Below are 16,236 nucleotides of genomic sequence, written 5' to 3' on the forward strand. Positions count from 1 at the left end.
CCACATCCTGTTTTTGTAAATAGTTTTACTGGAATGTAGCCATGCCCATATTGTCTGTGGCTGCTTTCACACTTCAATACCAGAGTTGAGTAATTATGACAGGGGGCATATTTGCCACAAATTTGAAAATATATACAATCTAGCCCTTCACAAAAAAAGTGTACCGATCCCAGATCTAAGCCAATGGTCTCAAAAAAATTTTATAGTATACTCCTATCAGTTAAAAAATTAAGCATATAGGGGCGCCTGGGTGGCTCAGATGGTTAAGCGTCTGCCTTTGGCTCAGGTCATGATCCCAGGGTCCTGGGATCGAGCCTGGGATCGAGCCCCACATCGGGCTCCTGGCTCAGTGAGGAGCCTGCTTCTCCCTCTCCCTCTGCCTCTCTCCCTGCTCATGCTTTCTCTCTCTCTCTCTGTCTGTATCTCTGTGTCTCAAATGAATAAATAAAATCTTAAAAAAAAATTAAAAAAATTAAGCATATATATATACACACACACATATATACACATATATGCATATTGATTTATTTATAGTGCTATCCTAAATGTTTATAGATCTATAAAACACAGAGGGGCGCCTGGGTGGCTCAGTCAGTTAGGCGTCTGCCTTCGGCTCAGGTCATGATCCCAGGGTCCTGGGATTGAGTCCCACATTGGGTTCCCTGCTCAGCAGGGAGCCTGCTTCTCCCTCTCCCTCTGCTCCTCCCCCCTGCTCATGCGCACGCTCTCTCTCTCACTTGCTCTCAAAAAATAATCTTAAAAAAACACAAACAAATTTTAAAAGGATAGAACGAAACAAAAAAACAATATTTAATGTTTAATTTATTAATGTTCATAAAAGCTTTTTTGAAAACTCTTAGTTTAACAGATTGTGATCAGTAATTTGAAGTTCTGTAACAATTTATCTTGACACTTGGTTTTAAATGACAGCCAAAATTTAGTTTTTTAAAGAGCCCTTAAAAGATACGTAGATTCAGGAGTGCCTGGGTGGCTCAGTCGGGTAAGCCTCTGTCTTCGGCTCAGATCATGATTCCATGGTCCTGGGATCAAGCCCTGCATCGGGCTCCCTGCTCAGCAGAGAGCCTGCTTCTCCCTCTCCCTCTGCCCTTCCCCCTGCTCGTGCTCTCTCTCACTCTCTCTCTCATATAAATAAAATCTTTAAAAAAAAAGATATATAGATTCAAACGGTAAGAACATATCATTGGCTTAGCATATTGAAGCATGATATGAATATATTCAACCTCCCCCGGGGCACCTGGGTGGCTCAGTCATTAAGCGTCTGCCTTCAGTTCAGGTCATGATCCCAGGGTCCTGGGATCAAGCCCCGCATCGTGCTCCCTGCTCCGCGGGAAGCCTGCTTCTCCCTCTCCCACTCCCCCTGCTGTGTTCCCTCTCTTGCTGTGTCTCTCACTGTCAAATAAATAAAATCTTTAAAAAAAAAAAAAAGATTCAACCTCCCCCAACCAAGCATGCAGTTTTTTGATGAAACCTGCTGAGAAAATTTATGTCTGTCCTGATGTCAACCAGTTGCTCATCCAAAGTAATCCAAAGGTGTTTTCGTTTTACATCTTTAAGAAACAGCTTCAAATCTACTGAAATGCAAAGAGATTAGAAAATGTTTCCAAGGTGAGGTGTGAAGCTCTAATAATACTGGTGGTTTACACGTTTACATCTTTTGCAACAACAAAATCACAGACAATGGGGTCATTTTTCAAAAGACCTCTCCATGGCACAAGTTTCTTCTGAAAAGTAGTTACACTCCCCCTTTCTGTTGTAAATTCGCCTTCACTGAAAGGAACAAGTGAAGGGTGTAGCTGAGGAAGCAAGCGCTCATATGCGCTCACAGCAGTACTAACAGCTCTGCCACGTTCTCATTGTTGGGCTCAGCGCAGGATTAGTATTACCTTCTACCTGAAGTTTCTGCAGAAATTCTCTCTCTCTCTCTTTTTTTAAAGTAAACTCTACCCCCAATGCAGCGCTCGAACTCATGACCCGGAGATCAAGAGTCACATGCTCTACCGACGGAGCCAGCCAGCCGCCCCTGTAGAAATTCTTTTAAGTCCAGAAATCCACGTCCATTTTGTGAAGGTTAGTTTCATTTAAACTAGATAAGCTATATCATCCGCAAATCCACTTATCCAGTTACAAGTCAACTGGAAGGGGTCCCAGTGTGCGAAAAGGCAGAGGCTGTCCTCCCCTCTGGGGGTGGAACTCTTGCTCTTCCCTCAGGACCAGTCACATGTGACTGGAAAGAGGGACCGAGTGAAGGTGCCCGTGCCAGAAAGCATGATCACTATTAGTCAAGCTTCATTTCCTGTTCTTTTAACTTCATCTCATACTCTCTTGCTTTCTTTCCTTTGATCAAGCTTCTACTCAGAATGCTCCTTCATCCTCTCCATTTATACCTAGAGCGATTTACTCTATCCCTCAAGGCCAGCTCAAAGGCTACACTTCTCTGTGAAGTCTTACAGACATAATGGAAGTCAACTGGAAGGAACTCTTGCCCTCCTGTGAAATCTCTGTTGTCATTTCAGACATTTGTCACATACCGCCTTGAAGTTGTGTATCATCTTATCTCTCATGTCATGTTTGTTGAAAGCAAGAGTTATGTTTTATATATATTTTTAGCCCTCTTCCCCAATGTGCCTTGCTTGCACAAAGTAGGTATTTAATAAGGTGGGTTTTTTTTGTTTTTGTTTTTTTTAGTAATTGAATTCAAGAAAGGCATATGGCATAAGACATTGAGCAAGAGCAATTATGGAGGCTAATTAACAATGATGAAGCCCAATTCGGTTCCTTGCATGTGAGGTGAATTGCCTAAGTTCACATGGATTTCTCTGAATCAGACATGGAAAGGATAGCTAGGCCAACATGGAGCCATTTAAAAGTTCTAGAGTCAAATACAGAACAACAATGGTGCCCAAAAGGATAGATCAATGAAATGTGACTCGGTTTCATGACCAAGGAAAGACCTACAATTCTATACTAGGCTCCTGAGTATTTACTGAAAAAATAGTGTTATTAAAGCTTTATCAATGGGAGAAGGCTACCACAAAGCGTGTTCCAAAGGTGCATATATTTTTTCAACAACAAAAGCACACACAGTGGGGTCATTTCCCAAAGGCATACTCAGAAGCTTTGTGGGTTGCCAAGAAGGCAGACGCTCCATACTGGCTTGTGAATATGAACCAGGAAAACCTGGCTATGCCTGCTGCCATGTTAGATGGCCCATGGGGCTTGTTCTCTGATCATGATTTCTAGAAGCTGAAACCTGATCATTCATCAAGGGAAGAAATAATCTCTCAGGTTTAAGCTTCAATACTATGAAGTGATGGAACAGAGCTGTATTAAACCAACCTAGGAGTGATAGTGACAGCCTCAAGTCTATGGAGACAGAAAAGGGTTAGCAAAAAATATAGGAAGTAGAACCTCAACCCTTAACATTTCCTCTCAATTCCTTTCCACCGGAAGTTGTAAGCAACCACTAGTCAAAGCCTGCTTGCCAATGTCTCCTTGGGTAGGTACCTAGAGAATTTTGCTCATTGGTCCACAATGCAAAAGTTTTAATGCATTTATTGTAAATCTGTTTCTCATTTGTATGCTACTTTCTCTGTAGGTGGCATTATGTTGCAACTACATACAGAAAGTCCCCTTGAGATAGAGCTGAAAAATGTGTTTTTCTAGTTAAGAAGAACCAAATGGTTATGGACAGGAAAGATATTTGACTTTTGAACCTAGTCAATAATCAGGGGCTAAAGTCAAATTGAGTCAACTGGTGTTTTCCAGTTTGACTGGGGACCCTGACTTGCTTTAAGAGCTTGTGTGTGAGTGTGTGCGTATGCACACCTGCAATCAGCCTGTCTCTATTCTTGTCAGATGACTGGCCTTGGCTTGGCTCATGAACAGAGCAGATGTTCTACATTTTCCTGCTACTCTAGGGTATGTGTTTCCCTCATAACCCCTCTTGTATCATCTTCCCTTGTAAATGCCTTATATCCCTCTGTATTCTCTCTCTTCTCACTACCGGCCTAGTGTTGGTTTTGGCCTTTTGCAATGTCTGTGGAAAGCAAAAATAATTCAGTATAAGTAGGTGAACTAAGCAAGTTTGATTTAGCTATTCCTTTAGAAATATTTTCAAGTGCTCTAGTTGAAACTGATTCTGTAATTCATTGGCTAAATTGTTAAGATAGCCCAAAATAGCTCATTCCAGTGTAGCATGTGCTGTTTTGTCACTTTTACATTTAGTATCAGAGTTAGGCTTTTTAAATTAGTTTAGTAAAAGATCTAAAAGAACAGTTCAGTTTGGTTATTAAATGTCTCAGAATAATATATTGATTATTTTTGATCCAGACATTAGTAGCCATGACCTCAAAATGACATTGTATTACAGGCTTGTGCTCTCTAGAGTTATACTTTGAAACAAAGTGTCCAATGGCCCTTTATAGACCCCATTTTATTTGACCTCACAGAGGCCTTTAACACTGTTGGCCATAGCTTCCTCTTTGAAATTCTCTGCCTACCATTTATTTTGTAGTTTCTTTTGTGTCTTCCATTGGGTTTCCTCCTCAGCTCTATTCTTTTCTTGTTCAACGGACTTGCCCAGGCTAATTTCATCTATACTAATAACTTGTTAGTCAGTTTTTATTTTTTATTTTATTTAAGATTTTATTTATTTATTTGACAGAGAGAGACACAGCGAGAGAGGGAACACAAGCAGGGGGAGTGGGAGAGGGAGAAGTAGGCTTCCCGCAGAGCAGGGAGCTCGATGAGGGGCTCGATCCCAGGACCCTGGGCTCATGACCTGAGCCGAAGGCAGATGCTTAACGACTGAGCCATCCAGGCACCCCCTGTTAGTCAGTTTTAAGGTGATGATTTTCTAATTTATTTTCCTTGCTCAGGCTGCTCTCCTGAATTTCTAAATGACCTTTCTTCCTTGGTAATGAAATTTCCAGTAAAGAAGTTGAGAGCAATGAGTTATTCTGGACATTAAATTAATCTGTGACTCTTCCAAAGTTCCAAACTTCTCCCCATGCTGGTACTGCACTCCCAGATCCTACTTGTGAAGACGGATGGTTTAAAAGAATTTTTAAAAACTCCCCAGTCATATCATTCTGTCCTCGCCACAGACAGCAACTGCACAATTCCAGGACGTAAAACGGGCTTAGTATTAAAAGAAAAGCCAGATAAAGAAGCATTTATTAACTAAATTAGCTATCAAGGGATGAGTAATTTCCATAAGCACAGAGGAAAAACATTAATAAGACTGTAACTTCATTATTTGACATTGGAAGGGATACACTGCTTTTTGACTACCCGGCAGAGAATTTCACTTCTTGCACGCAGGAGAAATGAAGTGTAGACAATACCCATGTGTCTAGAAGTTGATTTTGGTTGAAAGCACAATTCCCTACTGTTAGGCTTAAAACAACTGAACTGAACCTTCCAATCGGAGAGGAAACCTGTCTGACCTGTTTCATATATATACTGTATTTTCTTTAAAGGTTTCAAAACATCAGAAAGAAAAAGAGCCGGTCCTGACATCTGGGGGCTGGATGACACAATAGAGGATGCATTCAGAACACTGGTTCTCAGCCTCGGCTATGCATTAGAATCACCTGTGGGAGTTTTTAAAAATCCCTCTGCCCCAGGGCACCTGGGTGGCTCAGTTGGTTAAGCAGACAACTCTTGATTTTGGTTCAGGTCATGATCAGGTCCTGGAATTGAGCCCTGCGGAGCACGGAGCCTGCTTGAGATTCTCTTTCTCCTTCTCCCTCTGCCCCTCCTCCCCCTGCACTCTCTCTCTCTCAGATAAATAAATAAACCTTTAAAAAAAAAATCCCTCTGCCCAAGCTGTGCCCCAGACCAATTAAATCAGACCCGCTGGGGTTATGATCCAGGCATTAAAGCTCCCCAAGTGAGTCCAGTATACAACCACATTGAGAAACACTGATTCATAATGGTCGACTTAGGGAGAGTTTGGGCCAGTTGCAGTTATGTGAAAAGGCAGTGTCGAGTCATTCAGAAAACAGGAGTGGACAGAGAAGCCACGGGCAAGTATTTAGAGATCAGAGAGGAAACAGATGGTGCCACTCGCCCTTATGATCCTCACGCCAAGTTCTTTTTGTTTCTTTTATTTTTTAAATTGAGGTATATCAGTATTTATAAGCAGAAAGTAGGTGTTACTTAATATTGTGCAGATAAGTTTTTTTACACTTATTAAACACTGGCTCAATACCCTGAGTGGTATATTCCTTGTTCTCCCCGTTGACCAAATTTGATGGAGTCTGATGCCACCCTTCATTGGCTGGTGGTGGCAGTCCCTTGGAGGAGCAGGCCTGGCAGCTGGGAGCATTTCACTTCTTCTTATGATAAAAACATGACATAACCCCCAACTCCTATTTCTTCCCTATCATGGATGATCTGTGTCGGGATGATGTTCTTAAAACTCAGCTCAGGATCTGTGAGGAAACAATTCTTACAGTCTGTTACGGAATTCGAACAGTAAAAAGAGAAAGAACTCGGTCGGGAGCCAGCCCAACCAACAGGGTACCTGCCAAACCACACCTTATCCTCCTCAATCAGCAAAAATATCCTCCACCGCCTGACTCCTCTTACCTCAGCAACAGGAGCATGTTCATTCCCTTATTAGGACACTGGCAGTGGCCAGAGAGCCGCTCATGTCTGAGGCCCAGGACCGGCTTCTAGAACATGTGCACTTCATCAAAAACCAAAAGAGGATAACAGGCACCAAGGGAGGGGACTGGAAAAATTAAATCCTTGCTGTATGGGAGGAGAATCCATCTTGGTAGGCCACAATTATGGTTTTGGATTAAAAAAAAAAAAAATTTTTTTAAGGCCAAACCAAAAAAAACACAATCCTAATATTTTTTTTAATGCATTTTTTTGGAAGGCTGTTTTTGAAACTTAGAAATGCAGTCAAAGAAATTTTAAGTTGAAAGCTTCCAGGGAGCTGAATATTTATCATCAGTGAGTACCTGGTCTTAATCTTCGAGAAGGGTGTCCCAGTTCTAGAGCATACATCTGAACCTAGAGGTGTCATTTGCCTTTTTTTTTTTTAACCTGGAGCAAAAGCAAAGCCCTGTTCCTCTTGTCTTCCTGCTTCTCTTCTCACCTGTCTACAGAGATGCCCTCTCCTTGCTCTGACCCTCATCCTACCTTACTACCTTCCTCCTTTTGTCACTATGTACCACCATCCAAACTAGGCTTTGTCTATGGTATTAGTGCAAGTGGGAAGGGCTTCCTGTCAAAACGAGACATTGCCCTGTTATAATCTGTGTCAGCAGGGCTGTCCTGTTAATCCATCCTGTTTAGTAGCGAAGCTGTTTTCAGAGCCAACTCATGAACTCAGATCTATCCAAGCAATAATGGATTACAATTCTAACTTTTTGTAATTTACAAAACACCTCCATCATGTGCATATTCTGATGATCTTTAGAATACCAGTGAGATAGACACTATTATCTTTTCACTTCACAGTTGAGGAAATAGGCTTGGTGGTGCTGAGTGATTGCCTTCAGAGCTAAGACATCACCATAAATTGGGGCTTTTCTGACTGGTGCTCTTTCTCTGTCTCAAAGATGCCATAATATCATGGTGTTCTGCTCAGATGAGTTGCTCTGAAGCCTGCCAGAGAGAACTGAAGTCCTCAAGTTCCCCCAGGGACGTCTACACAAAGGGTGTTCAGGCCCCTGGGAGATTGTAGGAGGCCCCAGGATCATGTCACCCCCCTGGGGCTAGGCTGCTGCTAACAACTAACTCTGCTAAATTTGACTCCTTGTTAAAGCTGCAGGTAACACTTCTAAGGCTAAAAAGCCAAACACAACAGCCATTGTCTATTTAAAAACAAACAGTAACATGGGTGATTAAAAAAAAAAAAAAAAGAGGGGGATGTACTAGACCAGCCAACCTTGACTTTGAAAGAGTGAAGCAAACAAACAAATTGTTTAAAAGGACGAGGAAGCTTATTTAATGGTGATAACTCCCATCTGTGCAGGCCTTAGTAGGTGCCAGGCAATGGACGGGATGCGTTTCATCTAATCCTTACAATAACACCGAGGAGACACGATTACTTGTATTTTACAGTCTAGATGAGCAGAGCCGACACAGAGGAGTCAAATCACTTTTTCAAGAGTAACACACATCGGATTTTAGCTACCTTCTGGCCGAGCCCAAGGTTTGGGTTCCTCGCACCACTACAACTTACCACATTCCATTTCAATTCTGACTGTGACAAGACAGGGTTTAGAAGTTAAGATATGGCGAAGTTCAAAATCGTTTGGACAGTTTATTTGCTTTTAATTGGCATAAGAAAGTCATGTGCTATTAATCACAATGAAATGAGAGGTGTTGCTAGTTTTAGGAAGTCCAGGTCTCCCACTACCTCTTTGTGGGCCTCTGAAAGTGGAATTTAGTCTCCTGGGCTGGTTATTTAAGGTAAAGAGTCACAGATGATCCCAGACCCTCGGAGACCACTCATCTCACCCTCCCCAGCCCTGCTTTGCCAGGAGGAGAAGCTTGCTCATCAAGCAGGATCTGATGTCATATTACAATTGCTGCCAGATTCTCCCACGCAGACCAGAGGTTAGAGCTGTGAGAGCACAGGCAGGGAATAACATCCGTTAAGTGTTAAGCTGGAGAGAGCAAGGGAACCACCAGGAGCCACTCAGCCAGGGGCCAGGGGCCAGTCGTGACACACATCCAGACAGGGAGATGGCAGCCGGGCCAGGGACTCAACCTCTCTGGCCTCATTTTCATCTGTAAAATGTGGCACTTAATTCGTAGTACTGGTGAAGGATTAAATGAACTGCTATTTGTAAAGTACTCAGAGCAGTGCTTGGCACATGGTAGGTACTTGATGAGTGTTAACCATTTTTATTAACTTACTGTTACCACTATCCTCCTCATCATATGGGATCTAGGTTCTGTGCTTGTATGTTTTCCAAAGTATGCTGCTGTTTCCAAGCATGAAGGGGATAATTGGGCAGAAAGGTTTTTCTAACTCGAGAAACTTAAACTCCTTTTCATTGCACATAGTGACATGAGAGAAGGCTCAGAAATGCAGAATAAATGCAGGGGAAGATTCTAATCTTCCGTTGGTATTCCCTTATTCCTCCGCTGTTGACTACCTTTTCTCTGGCTTTCTATTTTGAGGAGAGGACGGTGGAGGGGGAGAGTTGTGGCGAAAAATGTCCAATAAATGGAATGCCTTTTATCTCTCATTTTCTCTGTTGCTCTCATAATCCATGTCACTTCTCATTAAAATGTAGATGGAAATTTATCATCAGACAGCTTTATCTTCCCATGCCAGAAAATGCACGTGTCCTACTGGAAGAGGATAATCCCCTTCTCTATTCATCTTTGGGGCTGGCTTAACAGCCAACCTTAGAGAAGAATGATGGTTCAGAGCTCTATGTGTGGAGGTTGGTTCTGACTTTCACTGGAATGGCTTTAGACAGATAGCCTATCAGCGGAGGACCCAGATGTCCCCACTGCCCCAATATCCTTCAGCCAGCTGGCGTTTTAATTGTCCTGGAAAATTATCCCACGTATTGCTTATGAATTAAACTAGGAAATGTCATGTTAAACTATTTTTAAATCTTCCAGTACTTGCTATGGGTTGAACTGTGTTCTCTAAAAATGGTATGTCGACGACCTACCTCCCTCGTATCTCAAAATGTGATCTTATGTAGAAATAAGGCCTCTACAGAGGTAGTCAGGTTATGATGAGGTCATTGGGGTGGCCCTTACCCAATTTGACAGGTGTCCTTATAAAAGGGGGAAATTTGGACACAGAAAAGGAGATTCATGGAGGGTAGATTATGCATAGAAAGACAGAACATCATGTGAAGGCAGAGATTAGACTAATGAATCTACACACCAAGGGCTGCCAAAGATTGCCAGCAAACCAGCAGGAGAGAGGCCTGAAACAGTGTCCCTCACGGCCCTCAGAAGGAAGCCCTACCTGTTCTGCTAAGCCACCCAGTATGTGCTAGTTTGCTACAGCAGCCCTTAGAAATTAATACGGTATTCGATTTAAGGATTGAATGGTTCTACTTTGTTAGTAAATTTTTTTTTCACAATTTCCAGCATTTTCTACTGTTTATTTAGGTGAGTGGTTCATTACATTGGGCCAGCAGTCCATCTGATTTCTTAAAACACCTTCTATTGTAACTTGTAAATTTATCCTCTTATATGCTCAGTTTTCACCTTTGCTCTTCTGGTATCTGAGGATCTTGGTTAGGGATTTACCTGTAGCTCTGAGGTGGGTTCGTGAAACTCTGGCCTTCTTGGGCTCCCCGGGGCAGCTGGGTGACTGAGCCTCATTCCCTGGGTGGGGGGGAATATTTTACATGATCTCTCTCCCAGCCCTGACATCTTCAGATCCAGGAGAGGCACACTCATACCACTTCCCTGGGTCAAGTATGATGTTTAAGTAAGGTCAGAAATTTTAAAAATGGATACAGGGGAGGGAGAGAAAGTGGAAGATAAATCTTTCCGATTATTCTAACTCCCTATGGACCTGGCACAGTTCAGTCTATGACTTCAGGGCTGTTTCTGTGGGGATGAGAAGAGGCTGTACACACTTCTTGGCTGCCCTTCACTTAGGTGAAAATGAGAGCTCCCACCTAGGCTTGAGTCTGAAGGGCTTTTGCCCCTTTGTGATTAGGAAGTGTGCACTACTCAGCTAATACCAGAATACCACCGTCACGTTAGGCCTCGACAGGATGCTTTAATTTGCCCAACTTCTGGAAACCTGCAAACTTTAAAATGTAGAAGTAATGGCCAGGTTTGTTGCATTCCCACTTCTAGAAAGTCTGTATGCTCACACTACGGGTTGAATTGTGTCCGCTCCAAATATATGTTGAAATTCTAACCCCCAGTACCTCAGGATGTGACCTTATTTGGAAATAATACTTTTACAGACGTGTCAAGTTAAGGTGAGGTCATTAGGGTGAGCCCTAATCTGTCTGGCATTCTCATAAAAAGGGGGACATTTGGACACAGAGACAGATGCAGAGGGAAGATGATGTGAAAAGAAACAGGGAGAATGTCACATGAAGTAAGAGAAGCATCAGGGCTATGCTGCCACAAAACAAGAAACGTCTGGCGCTACCAGAATCTGGAAGAGGCAAGGAAGGATTCTCCCCCTACAGGATTCAGAGGGAGCATGGCCCTGCAGACACCTTAACTTCAGACTTCTAGCCTCTAGAACTGAGACAATTAGTTTCTGTTGTGCGAAGCCACCCAGTTTGTGGTACTTTGTTATGGCAGTCCTAGGACATAATACAACTCATCACCGCCTCTCATGTTTTTGTGATTATCCAGAAGCTACCTCAGATTCATCCCCTTGGCACCAAGTTCATGCAGATAATGATCACCCCCCCCACACACACAACTTTGTGAACACTTACTAACTGCCAGGCACCGTGCCAGGCACATTTTACATACGGTTTCCTTTTCTTGTACATGAAAAACTGAAAAACTCAGCAAGATTAAGTAATTTGCTCAAGGGCACACAGTTAATAACATGACGCAATGAGAATCTGAATCCAAGTTTATCTGGATTGCAAAGTCAATATTCTTCATTTATACTCTCCTCAGTTGTGAGGATCACTTAGAGATTGGTGGCATTCAAATCTCTGGCCAACAGATCCCTACTTCTTACTACATCCTCCTTTATAATGTGTCTGGTTTAGGCCAAGTCGGAAAAGTAGTAAGTAATTCGGTATTTTGCCCCAAAAGTCCACTTTTAACAAGTTTCCTTTAACTTCAGAGTTATCCAAAGTATAGCAGTATGGGTTATCATTTTTTTAAAAGATTTACTTATTTATTTGAGAGACAGAGAGTGAGAGCGCACACATGTGCGTGGGGGGAGGGGCAGGGAGCAAGAACCTTCAAGCTAACTCCCCACTGGGCGCTGGGCCCAAGGCAGGGCTCAGTTTCAAGACCCCTGAAATCATGACTTGAGCCAAAACCACGCGTCAGACGCTTAACCAACTAAGCCACCCAGGTGCACCTGGGTTATCATCTTTAAGTAGTTAGTAAATGGAACAACTAAAATCTGAGATGAAGAGTTCCTCTGATTTTTCTGGAGTAGATGGATGTTTTAGTGAATACATGTCAATCACAAACCGAATTCAGACGCCTTTTGCCCCAGCATCAGTAGTTCTGTTGGCATAAAATATCAAGCTGCCTCTCTTCCAGGGGCTTTAGGAATGGGGTGCCCAGAGGGAAGGGAGTTTGCGTAGCTGGTTCTTTTACTTTTCACTAAGCCTGCAAGGCACATATTATATATCCTTTTTTTTTAACAGATGAAGAAACTTAGACATAGTGAAACTAAGTGACCTTCTCAAGGTCACACACTTGGTAATGAGTAAGGTCTAAACACAGATATGGGAGTCAGGATATCTGGCTCGTAATTTCTCATCTGTCAAGAATTTGCGCTGTGCAAGCTGGGTCTGCCCAGTAGAAGGAGTGCTGAGACCCCTTCCCTAACCAGCAGCGGCGCTTCGCTCCAGAAAATTTAGCTGCCAGATGGCAGAGGTGAGCAACAGGTTCCTCTTTAAAGCCATCCCTTCTTCTCCAAAGGTTTAGTATGCCTCAGCATATAGCCCCGATCCTCACCCCTTCATTAAAATGTTGTGTGAACACATCTTTTTCAATTCAGTGCTTAAGCATATCACACCAATTTATTACATAGCTCTGGGGAGTATTTATAAAGAAGCTACAAAGGTCATGATATTAGCTTAAAGCTAGCTTTAAAAAGTTGCTTAAATTTTATGCACTTTATGTATTTTTTTCTCTGGAAAACACAGGGTAGTTAGGAGCTGTGGCTTATTGCTGATCTGTGTAAAGAACGTTTTCACTCTTTAGAGAGTAAAAGTGTCAAATTTATTTCCTTCTCTTTGGAGTGAATATAGTCTTTATCATATTACTATTTTATTTTCCCTCTGTTACGTATGAAGTGAAAGAGAGGGTATTTTGGAGAACTGAATTCTAGAAAAAGTGAGTGTAGAGATTCCTTGTAAGGATCAGAAAGCAGTCATGGAGAGGTAAAGAAAAGAAATGGACAGCTAATGGGGCAGGATGAGCCAGCATGTAAGAGGCAACGAAGAGGAATTCACCAGCATAGAAAATGTCAGACTAGAATACCAGGCTCTAAACAGGAATATCAAGACTTAACAGATATATTCTAATCAATGTCTGTGTGAGATGAGGTTTACAATAAAGTTATAAAGAAAAAGGGAAAGATCAATGAGAAAAGTACCATATTTTCTCTAAAAGAAAATTATCTCCTTTGTTGGTTACTTTTGTTTAATGTCTGTTGTTTTTAATAAAAAACAAAAAAAGCAGTCTTAAAAACAGTGGAAATTAGTGTTTATAAATCCGGCAGGCTGGATCCGACCCTATCAGGCAAAGCCCATAAATGGGCTCATGAGTTAAAAGCTCACTGACCACCAGTTGCTTCCTTGGTTTTGTAACAAGAAAAAAGTATTTAATGGCAGAGGAGGGAGGATGACCCAGCTGAGTTCCTAAATACAAACCTAGTTACAACATCACAAATGCCGCTCTGAGATTTTCATTTATGAAACTGCATAATATTATAGCCCGTGCAAGGATCTTTCTCCAAGTCTATAAAGAACAAATGGTCCCTCCAAGTTGTTCCTCTGATATTAAATTTTAATTGGGAAAAACAAGGCTACTCAACAATAACTTGCATTTGCTTTGTACTTAATATTTTCCGTATACTTTAATGCACGTCACTGTACTGGATTGCCTTGCCATCCTGCAAGTCACAAACAGCAAGCATGACCATCTCCATTTTATGGTCGCGTTGGCAGCAACTTGCAGCGGCTTCCCTGAGATCACAGTGCTGGTCACTGAAGGAGCCAGACCAGAACCCAGACCCTCTGATCCCCCTCTGAGAAGCCCCTCCGTGAGCCTCGGGCTGACTCCTGTGGCAGGCAGCCGGGTGGCCACTAGGCTGACAGAGCTTCCTAAGCTGCTCCGAAGGCAGCCAGCCGTACCAAGACCATGTGGTAAGTTCAGTGGTTTTCGAACTTCAGTTTGTGACATTTGCAGCTTCTGAAATCTATTTAATGGGTCATGACCAGCATTTTTAAAGGAAATTAAAAAGTACAGAAAATATTAGAAGGCAGGAAACTCAGTCACTATCTTGAAAAGAGGTGGGCTCTCATGTTCACCGGAGCGTCATTCACAATAGCGAAGGTATGGAAACAACCTAAATGTCTGTTGATGGAGGAATGGATAAGGAAAATGTGATATAAAAATATTATTCAGCCTTAAAAAGGAAGGAAATCTTGCCCTTTGCAACAACATGGATGAGCCTGGAAGGCATTATGCTGAGTGAAATAAACCAGACAGAGGAAAACAAATATTGTATGGAATCACTTATACGTGGAATTAGAGAGAAAAAAACAGGTCAAACTAGAATGGTGGTTGCCAGAGGTTCGATGGTGGGGGAAATAGGGAGAGGCTGGTAAAAGGGTACACACTTTCAGTTATATTATAAGATGAATAAGGTCTGAGGATCTAACCTATAACATGGTGACTATAGCGGATAATACTGTATTGTAGAACCGAAATTTGCTGAGAAAGTAGGACTTAAGTGTTCTCACCAAAAAAGAAAGAAGAAAAAAAAAAAGGTAAATATGGGAGGTGACGCACATGTTAATTCACTTGATGGGGGGAATCTTTTACGATGTATATGTCTATCAAATCACCACACTGTACACTTTAAAGATATTACAACTTTATCTGCCAATTATGCCAAGATTCAACTTTCAATAAAGTTGAAAACAAGAGAAATCTGCAGTACAACTTAAAAGAAAAGAGAAATATATGTTCACCTGGGTGGCTCAGTCGGTTAAGCATCTGACTCTTGATTTTGGCTCAGGTTGTGATCTCAGAGTCCTGAGACTGAGCCCCACCTCGGCCTCCACACTCAGTGTGCAGTCTGCTCGAGATTCTCTCTCTCTCTCCCCCTCTGCCCGTCCCCCCACTCACACTCTCTCTCTCAAATAAATAAATCTTAAAAAAAAAAAAAAAAGAAATATCCAAGGGCATTGTACATAGTAAGAGTGTGCACTGTTCTGTAAACTATTTGTTTCAAATGCATTTATGTGTGTGTATATACATATGATACTGAGTCACAAAACAAACTTAAGTTTATTGTACTTAAGTTACCTTAGGTATAAGTTAAAAGAAACTTGTATCTCTTTCAGACGGTCAGAAGGAAAAAGGAAAGAGGCAAACACTAACGTAGCTAATGCTGGTCAGGTGGCCAGACTGGTCTGCCAACAGCCAGAGCCCTGAGCGGACCAGGGGGTTCGTGCGTTGCGTGGGGCGGGAGGGCTGAGAGAAGTTTCCTACAGTCCTGCAGTGGGTGAGAGGTTAAAAGACTAGATCATTGTGAAGCCAGAACCTGTGTTTTGTCCTTTTTTATGTTCTTAGCGCTTAGTCCAGCACCACTAACTGGCATAGAAAACCTTCAATGAATATTTGTTGAATGAATGCATGGAAATGAGTCAGGCTTACAGATTTTTAAAGGCTCCTCTTAAAAATTCAATTAGGCTTGGAAATGAATCCAAGCAGTCCTACATTTACAAAAAGCTTGTTTCCAAACCTTAATTCGCAAATTGGTTTTTGGAACTTCAAACATCATTATACATGGCAGTTGGGAACTCGGGCCAGCCCACAACCACCTTTTTAAGCCCAAGATGTATCTGAAGCTAATACTGAGAAGCAAGGCTGCGTTTCCATGGGAAAAATGCATCCTCATCATTCCAGTTAGGAATGCCAGGAGCAAATGAGCCTCCAGATGGCAGAGGAGCACCTCCCCTGACCCCAGTCCCCTTGCTGCAGCTGGACTTGCCTCTGCAAAGCCATTTTTGATGGGCTGGGAGGCACGTGAGAAGCAGCATAAAGTGAGACTCATTTCCTATATAATTTCTTATGCTTTTTGGATTCCACGGTTTTAAACTTTATATCCCCTTCCACGTTTGTTACAAAATGTGACATAAGAACAAAACTTTTTCATCATCAGGATATATAAAAGCATACTTCTTTATGAGAAACATAACTCTTAATGGACTAAAGCATGGATATTTACAAGAAACGTGAAATTCTGACTTAAGGAGACTTCATGAGGGCTTTGGGAAAATGAGAAAAGTAGCAGTAAAAATATTAGATTGC

General features: G+C 42.1%; 1 protein-coding gene across 5 annotated transcripts in view; it reads right to left on the reverse strand.

Annotated features, from left to right (window-relative positions):
* The window catches only part of CALD1 (caldesmon 1), a 287,920-nt gene that overhangs the window by 50,177 nt on the left and 221,507 nt on the right, over positions 1–16,236 (reverse strand). The window lies entirely within an intron of this gene.

This window comes from Phoca vitulina, unplaced genomic scaffold (assembly GCF_004348235.1).
Source record: "Phoca vitulina isolate PV1807 unplaced genomic scaffold, GSC_HSeal_1.0 scaffold4, whole genome shotgun sequence".
Lineage (NCBI taxonomy): Eukaryota > Metazoa > Chordata > Mammalia > Carnivora > Phocidae > Phoca > Phoca vitulina.